Raw genomic sequence first — 15,265 nt, 5'->3', positions numbered from 1 at the left:
TCCGGCGGCGCCTTGGAACCGCTGGCGAACGGCGTTTTCAACGAGCATGAGTCCGCTGACTCCGCTCTCTCCGACAGCGCCTCCATCACATAAAGGGCTACGCCTATATTCATAGAATCTGGAGTAAAATTGATTAACTATCGTTAACAATGAACAAGACTAGGCCAACACCTAGTATACAGCTTGACCATGAAGGTCAATATGCTTGATTGTGGCCAAATTGTATATGTATAGTTAGTGGTGATGTCTTAAATGTAAATTGAGATAGTAGTAGTATTGAAGGACAGTATTAACATTGTAAGTAAAATGTTAACATGTGCAATAAACACGTTGCAAATTTCTGCCTAAAACGCGATGAATGAGAAAAATAATTTAATTTATGGATGGGAGCTGTAACCCGGTATTAAACAGGCCCCGGATCTAAAGCTGTAGCATTTATCATTATGCTGTAAACTCTACCCTGCTCTGTGTCACGGCTAAGCTCCTCCACATACACACAAACTTGCACACACGGAGCAATGTCAGCGAACAGCAGATCAAAGATCACAAATAGCAATATTGTAATCTGCTCTGCTGCGGTCTCTCATCCCCAGCCGTCATGTTTTACACAAGCACAGTGTGCTAACTCGGCTAATAGCGAATTGTGAAAAGCTATAACGAAAGCTGTCTGTATGACGTCTAACTGTTTATCTGAGTTTGCCACGTATCCTAAAATTTGGATTTCAGATGGTTCTATTTTAAAGGAACACACCAACTTATTGGGAGTTTAGCTTATTCACCGTATCCCCCAGAGTTCAATAAGTCCATACACACCCTAATGACAAAATAACACCCACATTTTCTTATTTACATGCTGTAATTTGTATTGTCACAGCGTGTATAAATAACAAGGTCACATGAGGCACAAACATCTTCTAAGCGTATACATACTGGGAACTATTTTCAGAAGACTAAGCACGGCTACTTCTGCTACTTGGTTGGAGTGATTTGCTCGCAGCACCTGAGAAACTTCCAACAATTTTACCTCCTCATTTGTGTATTCTGGCTCAAAACGGTATGGTTCTGGATCTTGGCTTGACACCATATAAAAATCATCTGACAATTCCTCAAAGTCAGCCATGATCACCATTCACATTTGCTACTAGCTAGCTATTCACATTGGTTTTGTTGATGGAAGTAATAACGGTGCTTTTCAGGTGTTGCGCTAATCACCAAATAGCAGGGCTTCGCCATCCTGAGAATATAGTTCCCAGTTAGTATGCGATTAGAAGGTGACCTTGGTATGTGTAGCCTACACCCTGGGACTGTACAAATCACAACATGTAAATGTTGCTATTAATTTGTCACTTATTGGAAGCAGTAGGCTAGATGAAGTCAGTTACCTCCAGGATCTGTGCTAAGTTAGGCTAGCGGTGGGTGCGTCAGGCAGAGATAAGAATTAACCGGAGTCTGATAAATTATGAAATATGCTTCCTATGCCCCTTTCATTGCTGTTCTGCTGGAGTTTCATTTCCACTGATTTTCTGTCACTGCTGTTTGAGTTTTTTTTCCTAAACAACTTGTTCCACATTCCCACATTTCATTTGTGTCTGAAGAGAGAGCAACAGAGGAGCAGCCAGGCACACACACACACACACACACACACACACACCAACAACAACAACAAAACAACAACATCCACCCAGTGATGACAAAGTTAATCAGCTGATTGATGGGCGATAGCTGAGGTAAAAGCGCCACTACAATTTGAAAGGGAACGGTCCAACTGGAACAAGGTCCAACCAAAAACAGGAATACTAGGACCACATCTTCTTCACTTCTTCCCAACCTCCCTCTATCTCTTTCTCCTTCCCTCTCTCAGAGCAACTCCCCCTCCCCTTTTCTATCTATCCCCTTTCCTTTCTGTGCTGCAGCCCACCCTGCTCCGAACATTAATGGTACATGCCATTGGAAAGCCTATCTCTGGAAGGGAGGAGGGAAGGTTGGTCTCAATCTCTGCTAAGAGGCTACTTTAGTCCCCCAACATAAGCACATTCACAGATGTCTCTGCACGCGCAGACCCGTGTCACCCGTAACGACAGAGAAGCCCACTTCTGAGTGAACCAACGAGCCGCGGACAGACAGAAACAGAGGGGATGCAGAGGGATACAAAGAGATGGAGAATGGATAAGTGAGGGAGGCAGAGCAAAAAAAAAAAAAAGAAGAAGCAAAGACCCACGGAGCAAAAACAAATACATCGCTGCCACTCTGACGTCTCCCCCTCATGCGCCTGTTTCGGCTTGTGTGAGCGCTAGAAGAGGAGAGAGAGAGGAAGGGAGGAAAATAAAATCCCGGGAGCTTGTGTCCTCTTTGCTTTATATTCCCTCGTTTTTTCATCTCCATCTTTCGAGGCATGACGGCGGGTGTCAGCTGGCACGGCAGAATAAAAGAAAGGGATGCTTTGACTGCTGCCTCTCTTTCGAGAAGGGACGAGGAGGAAGGGGGGGACAACACACAGCAGGGACAAAAACAGGATTTCTAGAATGAATGGGAGTCCTTCTGCCGCATGCGCTGGGAATAGCAGCCTCACACTGAAGTCTCTGAATGAGGTAAAAATAATGATAACACTTTGTCTTTCTTTTTTTCTCTGTGCCTGATTGGTCGGCAGGGTCAGATATACATCTTAGAGGCACGTGAAAGCATGCTTGATATAGATGAACCAATTTCCATGCTGATCAGGTTTGTAACAGCGGGGAGATTGCCATCTTTGTCCCTGGGTTGCTGTGTGCAGCAACACGGAGAAAGTGAGAGGGAAAATCTATGCATGTTGCATGCTGCAGGGAGGCAGTGGGAGCCGGGGGTAGAGAGAAGAGTCACTGTCGGCCTGATGAAAAGAATTGCTGATAATCCTCATGATGAGCATTTCGTTGTTGATCGCAGAGGAGGATTGTGAGATTTTCTTTTAATTGAGCTGAGCTGCCGCGCAAGGTCCAATTAAAGTTTGGATTCAAACTAATGTGAAGGAAATAACACATGAGACAAAAAAAGGGGGGGGGGGGGGCGTCTTCTAGAGCAAAGTCTGACCGAGCACCCTCAGTGGTGACCCTGGTGAGCCATACACTATCTTCCACTCAGAAAATAACATCTTTTCCACAGAAGCGTACAAAACAGGGGCATTGGCTTGAGAAAAGGAAAGCTTGAGACGGAGTTAAGTGGGCTGTACGTTCTCCTTTCTGACTTTCCGACACCTTCCTAGGAATCCCCGGCTGTTTGTGAAAAGATGCAGTATAGTTGTTCTCTTGACCAGTACATACTGTGCAAGAGCAACTCCCTGTTACTGGAGATAAGAAACAGTTATGCAATGTTTCAACCTGTGTTCCTTTTCTGTCTGCTAATGACACAATGATGGCATATTTTGACATGATCACGAACTAGAAAATGTACGTCGGCTGTGGTTACAGGGCCAAAGGCCTTGGCTCCTGTCCTAAGACCTTACGCATGTGTCAGGAAACATCAACCTGACTCTCCCTGGAAGTTCTGACTGGTCCAGTCCCAGCACGCTGACACCCATCATGACATCAGGCATACTGGACAAAATATGCTGTTTCTCAAGTTCTTTTTTAAAATTTACAATCAAGCCACTGTCTGAGGACAGTGACATTCAAAAAGACTGAAAAACAGAGGCTATATTGTTGCCATCACTCTTTGTAGAATTGTTAATTTTAGAATACCATCTAATAAATATTTGAAAGATGCTTGGATCCAATGAACCTTATAGTGTTATGAGTACGTGTAATTTTAATATTACATGGAAAAATTAACCAAAACCTCTGGTCACTGCAGGGCTGCTGTGTATCTATTCATCTACAAATACAATAAAACACATAATGGCAGAGATTCCTCCTTAGACTGAATTAACTCTTTGTACTCCTACCTTTCTGAACTGACTCCACAAACTACATGCACGATTAGTGATAGACCGATTTTATCGGCTGAACGATACATATAATTTGGGGTAAGATGATTGCAGAAGTGACACTGATCTGTGTTTTTGTTTATTATTTTTAAAGATAATGGCAGAGCAGATTTAAAAAAAGAAATCCAGTGTGGCCGGGTTTACATTTTTATGATGTAAATTGAGGGAGCAAAAGCAGTATCGGCTCCAAATATCGGCTCAAGAAATTCAGCAGCCCATATTTGTCACCGGCTAAGACTGATGAAAAATAAATCGGTATTGGCATCGGCAATAAAAATCCATATCGGTTGATCCCTATACATAATGGCACCCACATCTGGCCCCCTGTTTCTCAGCCTATACAGTATGCTCACATGCAACGAAGCTGTGCATGTTCCCAGCTGCCCCTTACACGGTGTAAGCATGCTTCTATTGCGCTGCACTCTCTGACCGGGTATATATTTAGTTTCTGCTCAGTTTAGCAATGTCAGCAAATGGCATCCAGATCTCGTTTATGGAAGGGGACAGCTTGTCATTTCATTCTGTGTTCATGTTTGCCCCATTCGCCTTAGCCATACAATAAACAGTACATAGTGCCAGAGTTACACACACACAATGTGGCAGCAGTTCTGCCCCTGTAACTCATGATTTTCAGTAGGAAAAATAATAGCATAAAATAAAATAGGCATACTAAAATGATATATCCTATAGATTTATACATTGTAATTCATTTCCATTTTTATGGTTGACAAATTTCTTATTTAATGCTTTATCTACACGTCATAACCATTATAATCAATAAATGGAACTGACTTGTGGTTGGCCAAACCAAGATTGGGATTAGTTTAAATGCTTTACTTGCATACATTTACAGCATTTTATCTCTTTAGGAAAAACCCTATCCGGTGGGTCAACATATAAACAAGAAAGCTGAACTCTCATTGCACAGTGAAGAACTAAAAATTCTTTATCATTAATGCTTGTCATTCTATAATAAGCATTGAAATGTAAAGTAAAAAATGTTAAGCATTTAGAAGAACAAAGACAAAGCAAGCTACACATTGCCATTTCCACACTAAAATACATTATAACAGCATCGGCTTCCAAAGTGAAATAGTCCAAAGTCCACCTCAAAGGGACTTACCATCTCCAACAGTAAACACTGTTCACAAACTGTTCCAAACAGCTCTATTGTAGTCCAGCGTTTTCTTCCGTGACCAGGATGCGTCACTTTGTAACACACGTTATAGTGCTTGCTTAGCTGCTAGGATGGCACGCTCTCATACTCTGCTTCTGATTAGCTAGCAGTGCGTACCTAAGTACTGTGCATGTGCGACTCCCAACAAACATGTTAAAGAAGTGCAATGCTTCACTTGGTGGGGTAAAACAGAGAGCTCAACACACAGGGTGAAAAGAGGAGCTGCAGCAATGTGTAGTACAACCAAAATATGATGTTTTCAGAAAATTAAACCATGTAACCCTTTTCTGCTATAACCTCTAAATACAATTATGAACCTGAAAGCATGAAACCTGATGAGCATGATATGAGCACTTTAAGTCTTAATAAAATGTACTTATGCTTTAATGTAAAGTGTCACCAAACGTTTCCCTTTTCCTCATCTAGAACTAAAAAAATAGGGATAACTGTACGACAAATGCCATCAATATTTTATATTATGCGATATGATACATCATCTTGTAGAAATGCAGGAGTTGCATGTCCATATGTGGAGGACATGTGTTCATCACTGATAGCTCAGGTAGCATTTCACACACCGATGCACAGTGTAATAATGTGCATGAAGCCCGGCAAGACAAAGGGGTTAGACTTTGCACAAATGTTTTGAACAAGGCTGTGGAGGTTTAGAAACACAGGGCATCGTGTGGGTGCATGTAAAGCACGTCTACCCACAGATATAGGTTTTTGAACCCCACTCCACTGGGCAAAATTCACTTATGTTTGATGTCTGTGCGGTACGTTTCTCTTTGAAGGTAGCTGAACTTCTCGCAGATTCAGTCATGCAGCTGTCCAGCCTTAGGCTACAGAGGGGCGAAGCGGGCGTCATGAGAATAAAACATTGCCTTCATCACATAAAACAAATACTTTATATATCTGAACAACCCACAGTACTGTATGTGGTTAGGTACATATGGGTATATAGAATTTGAGTAGTTTACACACACTCACACAGACAGCTAAGCTAGATGGTCCCTCACATCTTTCTATTGTAAAGATCATCAGAAGAGCACACTCAAACAAGTGCAGTGATAACTGGGAGAAATCATAATCTTTAGGATCATGAATATTAACCACTGACTGTTTACCAGAGTGACACCACAGCAGTCTCTACTCAAGATCGGCTTTGGTCTCAAGATCTGTCTTTAGTCAATTCAATTATTGAAGCTCTCGGTCTCGAACGCATTTTTACCCGTCTTGATTTAGTCTTGGATAAAGAGGAATCTGGATTTCACTTCAGGACCGGTCAACACCCCAACTGTAGGGATTTTGCTAAATTGCCTGTACATTGTTTGATTTATGCCTATGTGTTAAAACTTGCAAATGTAACCATTAACTTGACTTGTATCTAATTTTAAATTTGTTACCGTAAACCCCCTCTCCCTGACCCCTTTACAACAACTCGATACACTCTGATATTGGTGATGACGTGGTCTTGGTTTAGGGGTTCTACACTACAGCACTGCTTCCTACTGCAAACAAAAATAAAAAAACTGTTTTTAGCATGTGTCAACTTTGAAGAATACCAGCATTTTAAAGTTATATTCATCAGCAAACAATGACTATTACTTATGCATGGTCACGTGCAGATGTGTGCTTAATCCACAATACAATAAAAAAATAAGTTTCTCTTTTATTTCTTTAAAAAAATGTGAAAATGGCTAGATTAGATCCAATGATTTCCACCCAGATTTGATGCCCCCTTGCATCCAAAAGTTGGTTCAATTCCAATAGCATCAGTGTGCAGTTTATATAATTCAGAGTAAAATTCTTTGAGTGTTTCGAATGACAACATTTTTTAATAAGCTTAGTTTTTTTTTATAAATAAAAGCAAAAATAATTGCCCCTTGTTAAGTTAATAGTTATCCTTTTTCCTTGTTGTTTCATTGTGTTCTGATGGTAAGAATACAAATTAGAGGGGAGCAACATCTTCATTAATAAGTAAAGGTTGCTTGTAACAGTTGTGTTCGCTCAACAATATAAGTCAACCTGGTTCAAGCAGTGTCAACAACTGAAGTCTGAACTGTATGAAAATATGGAATGGCACTGTTTCAATATGGCCGATGGCGGTCCCAAAGGCAGGGGGCTTACAATACATGCCCTTTTTAATGAACAGCTGAGAAGCAAAGTTGTAGCAAAATGAAACTGAAATCAATCTGTTGGGCCTTGCAGCAGTGCTGTCGTACCTCTGTGGATCACACTCCACGGGGCACTTAAAATCTGTCTGGCTGCCCATTAAGACAGCCACTATCCTGGCTCATTAATGTCCTGCAGAGGAATTAGTATAAACTGTGCTGCACAGACTTGCGATGGCAGAGGCACTCTTCCTTAAATGGGAAATTGGGTTAGAAAACCAAGGATTATAGGAGGATGGGACACTATCCTGGAAGTAGTGAAGCAATATGAGTCATAAAAATGTGCATTAAAATCAAAGGAATGGAGGGTTTTAAGTGTAACAAAAAGCTGATGTCAATGCCTTTTTGTTTGCTATTGTTTCCTACAGTGTGCTATGTTTCAGAAATTTCTGCATGTTATGCTGTTTTGGTTATTTCTCTTTTTGGCTCCGAGATATGTTTGAATTTGGCCATTTAAATGTCTGTTTGTCAAATTGTCTGTTGCTGTCTCCCAGAGGTAGCTACTTTGATTGCTTGTATTGTGACACTGACCAGTAGACCTTTAGTATTCCCAGTCAAACTATGGGAGGTACTCCTTACAGTGTATACACTGGAGATCAACCTTCATTCATTGAAAATATTTCATTGTTGCTCATGCCAATAGCAAACCTTTGGGTTTGTTTGTTCTTTTGTTGATGCTATTTTTAGTTCAACTCAGTCAGCTGACCCCTATTAGATTTATCATTGTCAAACCAAAAAATCATATTTTTTCAAAGCAACAAATAGACCCCTGGGCTGGTTAGAACAGTTACACTATGAACATGTTTTAGTCTTTCTTATTTCAGATCTTGGGGAAGTATTTTATTGAAAACAAAAACCTATAACATCTTCTGAACAAGTTTCTTTTAGTGTCAATCAAATAGAAAACAGCATGATTTCTGTTTCCTAGGGATTTGCTGCTGAGGCTTGTAATGCTGTTTACTGGTTCAATCAGTAATGCTGCACGATTCAAATACGTTCCCCATTTCACTTAATTAATTTTTTTGGGTATAATCTCATTATATGTATTTGTGGTTACCCGTGGTCCCTGGGGGCAATAACTGCTGTGTAAGAAGAAAGAAGGTATTAGGGACAGCTGGCAGTGTGGTATCAGTTGTGTTCACAATCATCAGGCCTGCTGGAGATTAGAAGACGAAGCAGAGATGCTACTGGGGGCGTGTAGAATGTGCAGTCACAAAGTGTACTGTACACACAAATACACACACAAAGACGCACACAGTCTACACTAATACGCACAAACACTAAGCAAAGCCCATGACCCAGCCCTCAAGCTTTACCTCCCCCACTGTCAAACCATATTCTGCCACACACAGTGACCAAGAATAGAGTGGAAAACACTTCTTTTCTTTCCTCCTATCTTAAGAGATTTACTTTGAGTGTTGCAATTACATAACATAACAGAGTGAACGGGAAGAGTCCCACTCTATCCTAAATGGAAAAAAATCAACTAAACCTATAATCATCCGTGTGGTGAAAATGACATAGCTTGTGTCTACAGCTGAGTGCTCAGCTCAGGGGGAGGAGTTATAGTAAATGTTGTGGCTAACAGGAGGTGTCTGAGGTCAGGAGGCTGAGGTTATCATTTCACATAATGACAGAGGTTTCCCTTCTCGTCACCCATTCAATGATAATGTAACCTGACAGTGGCGGTGAACACTGTGGGGCCATTTTGGTAGTCTATACTAAATACATGCTGTGCATGATATGATGAATCTATGCTGACCTCAAAAATCAAGCAATTTCACTAAATAACTCCCATTGTTAAATGTAGTCTTCTGTTCACGCTGGAGTCAGATATGAGAAAAAATTATACAAAAGTTACCAGAAATCCAACCTGAAGTCCATTGTTAATGTAGTACATTTAACCAAAGTAGAGTCTATTCACAGCTAAAACAATCAAACATAAAATATTTTGATAGAGTAACTCAATTTTTCGTAAATTTGTGTCTGTTTGATAAATATCCAGTCCCTTCCAAGGATAGCTGCTGTAATCACTCACAGATTAAGCAACGGCAATGGCAAACACACATCATAACAAAAAGTCCTGGTTTTAAGGCACAAACAAGCTCTCTCAAGTAACCTCTTGAGAAAATCCTTGAGGCTTTGTCGTAAATCCCTCAGCTTTAACGAGAACTAAGTGTCCTTCCACCGCTGTAAGGGTAAAGGATCACCTTATGAACACGCTTGTTTCAGTAACCTCTCAAAGACAACATTGGTCAGGTGCCGGGTTAGCTCACGTGTTAAGCAGTCGCCCATATGTAGAGGTTTACTCCTCGACGCAGCATGCGGCCCTTTGCTGCATGTTGTTCCCCCTCCCTCTCCCCTTTCATGTCTTCAGCTGCCCAATACAAATAAAGGCCTAACATGCACAAGAAACATTCTTAAAAAAAAGGAAAACACTGGGGAGAGATCACCATTACCCTGGTGCTGTTAAATGTCCAGGTCTACAAGCATCACCTAGTTGCAACAGCATGTTATGGTCAGTGTAGTTAATGTGAAATCTGACAAACGAGGGAATGACTCAACAAACCCTGCATTCAATGGCAAGAAAATAACCAACTTACGGCAGAAACCCTACTTCTGAATAAAAACAAAGGTTGTCCTCTTACAGATGGTAATACATACAAACAATAAACACAAAGTGAGTGGCATTTATAGATTAATATGTCTCTAGCACCTTATAAACCACATACGGATTGACAAAATGGATTAGTAAAGGAAGTAAGTGGACAGCAGAGGGACAATGGGACAAGAATGATTAACTGTGGTTAGGCTGTGAACATAGGTTTCTGAACCCTTTGAAATAAAGAAAAGAAACAGATCACCTGACGTAATTGATTACATACTTGATAGCATCAGGGTGACAATTGCTGTAGTTTTCTCTCTCTGCTAAAGTGTGTTCAGAAAAAAAAAGAAACCATGTCAGCCAACCAGCCAATATTTCTCCAGGTCATTTTAGGTCGTACTCACCTCCTCATCAACTGTAGGAGGACTACATGCTGTGTTCAAACTGTGTTGGCTTGCGTTGGTAGATACTCATGGCAGAGATCCTATATGGCTATGGAGTTCTGGGAGATTTTGAAATGGGGTCCACAATTTTTTTTTCAAGTTTTTCAACGAATCCAGTAAATTGTCTGAGGAACAAGTGAGGTAATAGAGCACATCCTTGATTTACACCCCATTTCCGAGTGGAAGGAAGTTGTGGAGATGGTTTTTGTCATTGCATGAAGACCTCTAATTTCATCAAAGTGGGTGTTAGCACAAACTCATGTATGCTTGTGCCTCTCAACTTGAGGCACAAGTATGGGTGTGACCAAAATGATCTTTTCCTTTTTCTGTCATGATTTTTAAGATCTAATGAATTGATTGAGTGTCTTGCTGAAAGTGTACTTGAGATTTATAGTCGCATGAACGATCCAAAATACAACCATCCGCCCCTGCAGCTCAGTCCAGCAGTGTTGTGTAAGCTGCTTCTCTGGACCTCTGCAAACAGCTGTTGCAAAATAAGAAGAAACACCAGGGTGAGTGCATTATGGCTTCCATTTTATAAATTATTTTCTAGATCTGAGACCAATGTGATTTACTAATCTACCCCATGAAAACACTTTTAAAACCATGAGAGTTTTTTCGTCCATCAATGCTGAATGTGCAGAACTCATTTTCTGCCATGGTGCAATCATCCTTGTTACACAGTATGAAATAGGATTGGCACAGAGAGGGCTGTCTGGTTTTGCCATTCTGAGTTACTAGAGGTAATGTAGGCAGCAGTTGTGACTGTTTAGAATGAGTGAGATGGATAAACACTTATTTTCAGCAGGGAATTACTGTAGATTAAATATTGATGATTGCTTTTCCTTGTGGCATATTTACATTTCCAGATCAACAGTACCAACACAGCAGAAAAGCTGAAGTAAAAATAAATACGGAACGTGTTGATGCAGGCCGGGAAACTTTTACTTTTATTCTACTTCACTTTTACATTAGGTTTTGTATTCCCAAGCATCCAGCATCTGTCAAATCCAGAAATTAGTGGAATTATCTATGTGGAAGTTTAAGCATGTTGAGGACCAAGAGATGACAGGTCTTAGCTAGCATTTTTTTATTGTTCTTGTTGTTGCTCACATGGCATTTCATGTGCAGCAGGCACAATATACTTCTCACTCACAGTGTTGCATCTCAGAATCATGTTGACACATGGGTAAGGAAGGCAAAGTGTGCCCTTGTCCCTCTTGAACGCTAAGAAGTTGTTAAAATGTGGATTTAAACCAGTCCAATGTATTCTAATTTCCCTGGACTTCTATTACACAAAATAGTTTCTCTTGATCCCTTAAGCACCTAAAGGGTCCTATTTGACGTGGCCTGGGGTGTGTGGCTATCAGCAAATTCAAAAAATGTATTTCATTTTAAAAGTCATTACAGCACAAGGTGACCTTTTGTAGCATCTATCATGCTCATGTGTTGCCTTTCTGCTGTGGAATTTAATTCTTAGTTTTATAAGAGCAATGAGCAGCAAGTCTGACCTGCCTTGCACCAGTATTAATTAGTTTGAGCTTGTTATAAGAATTAATTGCCGTGAACAAACTGTAATATACAGATACAACATAAAGAGCTTAAACTGTTCATGCTCATAATCACTTTCATAATCATTTCATAAGGGATGTCTCTGTGTATCAAAGAATATTGGCAAGTTATGAATAAGGTGTACTTTAAACAATAGTGATTTTAAGTTTATTGATATTTACATTTTTATTTCACAATGTGGGGAAACACTGACAGATGCCCACCCTCAGTCCTCTATGCTTAATGCTAACCAGCAGGTTTTATAAGCGGTTGGCATATTCAGTCCTGAGGGCTGAGCATGATGCCCCTCAGGCAACATGTACTGAGCCGTCCGTACCAACTGACCAAAAATCTGATGGCTTCGAATATCATCATTTGAAGAATATGTGTGAATTATTAGAGCAGAAGTTGAGCGATGATTTGTGCAGTCACAGTATGCAAGCTGCAGATTGAATGCATGTAGATTGTGTGCTGTATCAAATGGGGTTAGTGCCCCCTCACAATATCTACTTTTAATGATGAAGTCCTCCTCCAATCAAAAATGTGTTAGACTGTTACCACAGAACAAAAACACACTGTCATCGTAGTCGTCCGCCACTGCCCGTTACAAGCTTACAAGCAACATAAACCAACATAAACCCCAAAAATTTACCAATCTGAAAATATCCGCTAGTTGCCTATTTATGTGGAAAACAGATGCCAGATCTGAGTCTGGAGCTGACTAAGGCTGGGTTCAGGAAGGCAAAACTATAGTTGCCGATTGCAAGCCTGTGGAGCTTTGCAAACAGGCTGCCTGCCTGAGCTTCGTGAGATAGCCGTCATGCCTCCTGTTTGAACCCGGTGGAACAAACAGGTAGGCCTATGGCTGAATCTCTCCAATGTTTAAAGCCATCTTTTATAGCCTCCTCTTTTACTGGTCAACCTAAGGTAGATGCTACAATGTAGTCACCAAACAATTCTCAGCATTGTGCAATATCGAGAACAGAGAGATTTCGCAAGCCATAACAGAGTATTTTTTTTTATATTAAATGTTCAAACGTGTCTGAAGTGGGATGGAAATCATTTAAATGTACAATAAAAAAGTTGGAATATCGGATCCCTTGTTGAAGCATTGTCAAACTGCTTCTGGATGACAATTAATTTATATTCTAAACACAATCACTTGTCCCTGAGCCGAGGGTTTCAGTGATGTATGAATGGCTCCGTCTAGTTTTGTTTTTAACAGATTAACAGAACTTTGCACAGAGAGACCGGTTATTTTGTCTCCTCTCAGAACCGTAGTACAGTTTAACATGATTTCAATGAAAATTAATTATTGTAGACATTTTGTTCTCTTGAGAGTGAATGTCTTGTTTATGTCAGCCTCGTCTTGATCAAGTACAGAGGGAACAGGGCAAAAGTGTGTTGCCGGAGACGGTTGTTGCAAATTACTACTGCAAAATACTGCTAAGTAGATAAAGTGGTAGTTCCAATACATGACAGCATAATAATTGTTTGTGTTTCCTGGTGACGCATGTACAGTATGTAATGAGATGGTTTGTTGAAGGAACTGTACTGTGATCAACGCAGCTCGGTGAAATAGGCAAAGACAGCATTTGCTGCATGACCTGAGGTGGAACCCTCCTGATGTAGCCCGCCAGTAAAACGTCGTCAAGTGCTCTTACATCTGTCGTCCTGACGTCCTTTAGCCTAAACTGTAGTGATTAATTAGCTGTTTTTTTACCTCAGTATATCATACTTCCCTTTGCTTTCAGTTTGGTGTTCACATTTGATGATATTGCCTCATTAAATGTGGGGAAATGCATGTAAACTCTTGCAATGTAACAAAAAGAATAAACAAAGACATGAAAGCACATAATTGTAGTAGTGTAAACATAGACTCAATGAGCACCTTGTTACCTACAGTAATTACTCTTCGTGATGAGTCGTGATGAGTGCAGGTGTGTATGCGTGCATGTGTTTCATGCATATGTGTATTTTGTCCTTTGCCTTCATGGACACCACATCAGTTAGTATTATTGAAAAAGAATAATTTTAATGAATGCCAAGAAGCTATTCTCAGTTATATGCAGCTTAGTGTAGCGTCATCGCTAAAGATAACTGAAGACAGAACAATGTTCATACTGAGGATATGAGTTATAATACACGGTGGGTTGGAGGCATGAAACAAATGCCCTTGTGTGATTGATTACACGCTACAAGCTAATGAGATAAACAGAGCTTGAATCGATTCAGTCGGAGAGGAATCATGCCAGAGGGGCATATGCAGCCTTGTGCAATGGCTGTATTGACACGCTCATATTCAAAGAGCCAGTGAAAGAGACCAAACCTCTGCGCTTTTGGCTGAGAACAGAGCTGTGTCCTCTTCCGCTGCATGGAGCTGCTTCGCCCACCACTGCAATCAGGTTCAATGCTACTCAAATCAAATGCTAGCAATGGGATCTAACAAGTTGGGTACAGTACTTACCGCTTAACAATCACTGCTGAGAAAAAGCTTTTTCTGGTCAAAGACAAACAAGACATGGGCTGTGTAGCAGGGATTCTTGTCTTAACAGATGGGCATAGGAAAGCACTTCTAGCTGTAGTTAGTAACAAAGCAAATTACAGTATGAGCATGGATGACCATCAGCCCAATTTAGGGACTAACGTAATGCTACTGCATTCTTTTGCTAATTGGCTAATGACGGACTCACTGATATTGTGGCAGTGTTCGAACTACCGTGGCCTTTGGGGAAGCACACTTTTATTCTTTCTTTTTTTCACCAGAGGGGGGGTTGCAGGGTTTCTCGTGCACTGGCATTTACAATGACTAATAAAGATACATAGTGTATGCAGTATAAAGGATTTACCCTATTGTTCTTTATTGACAGGAGTTGATAGGTCAAACAGAAGAGAGCCACCCACAAATAGTCTATAAACAAAGCGTCAGGCTGTCTTTGAGATTTCACATGAACAACGGTTACAGTTAGTGAGGCTACCATAATTCCTCTGTTCAATTAAGCCTAAACAATGCACCCCATGTTTCCATCCTTAACAAACAGCTATGTATATCGGGCTCTCTGCAACCTCTTTCTTCAGCCAGAGAGGACATTATTTCTTCAGCTTCTACTTGCGTTGTCCCCCTGCCGGAGGTGGGCTTGCAGCAGGGGAATCAATTGGGCTATTAACATCACTGTCATTTTTATAGAGCCCCAAATGGGGTTAGTGCCCCCTCACAATATCTACTTTTAATGATGAAGTCCTCCTCCAATCAAAAATGTGTTAGACTGTTACCACAGAACAAAAACCCATTGTCATCGTAGTCGTCCGCCACTGCCCGTTACAAGCTTACAAGCAACATAAACCAACATAAACCCCCCC

General features: G+C 40.7%; 1 protein-coding gene across 6 annotated transcripts in view; it reads left to right on the top strand.

Annotated features, from left to right (window-relative positions):
* Positions 1-1,976: 1,976 nt before the first annotated feature.
* Positions 1,977-15,265, top strand: part of b3gat1a (beta-1,3-glucuronyltransferase 1 (glucuronosyltransferase P) a) — a 70,444-nt gene continuing 57,155 nt past the window's right edge. For 2 of the 6 annotated variants that reach the window (XM_034866886.1, XM_034866887.1), the window contains exon 1: positions 1,977-2,588. The gene's annotated coding sequence lies outside the window, so the exon portion shown is untranslated. Of the gene's footprint in view, positions 2,589-10,788; positions 10,867-15,265 lie in introns of all 6 variants that reach the window. The other 4 variants (XM_034866885.1, XM_034866884.1, XM_034866889.1 and 1 more) reach the window with 4 other exon arrangements.

This window comes from Etheostoma cragini, chromosome 3, assembly GCF_013103735.1.
Source record: "Etheostoma cragini isolate CJK2018 chromosome 3, CSU_Ecrag_1.0, whole genome shotgun sequence".
Classification (NCBI taxonomy): Eukaryota; Metazoa; Chordata; class Actinopteri; order Perciformes; family Percidae; genus Etheostoma; species Etheostoma cragini.
The sequence above is the reverse complement of the archived record's forward strand: the minus strand, read 5'-3'. Positions and strand labels throughout refer to the sequence as shown.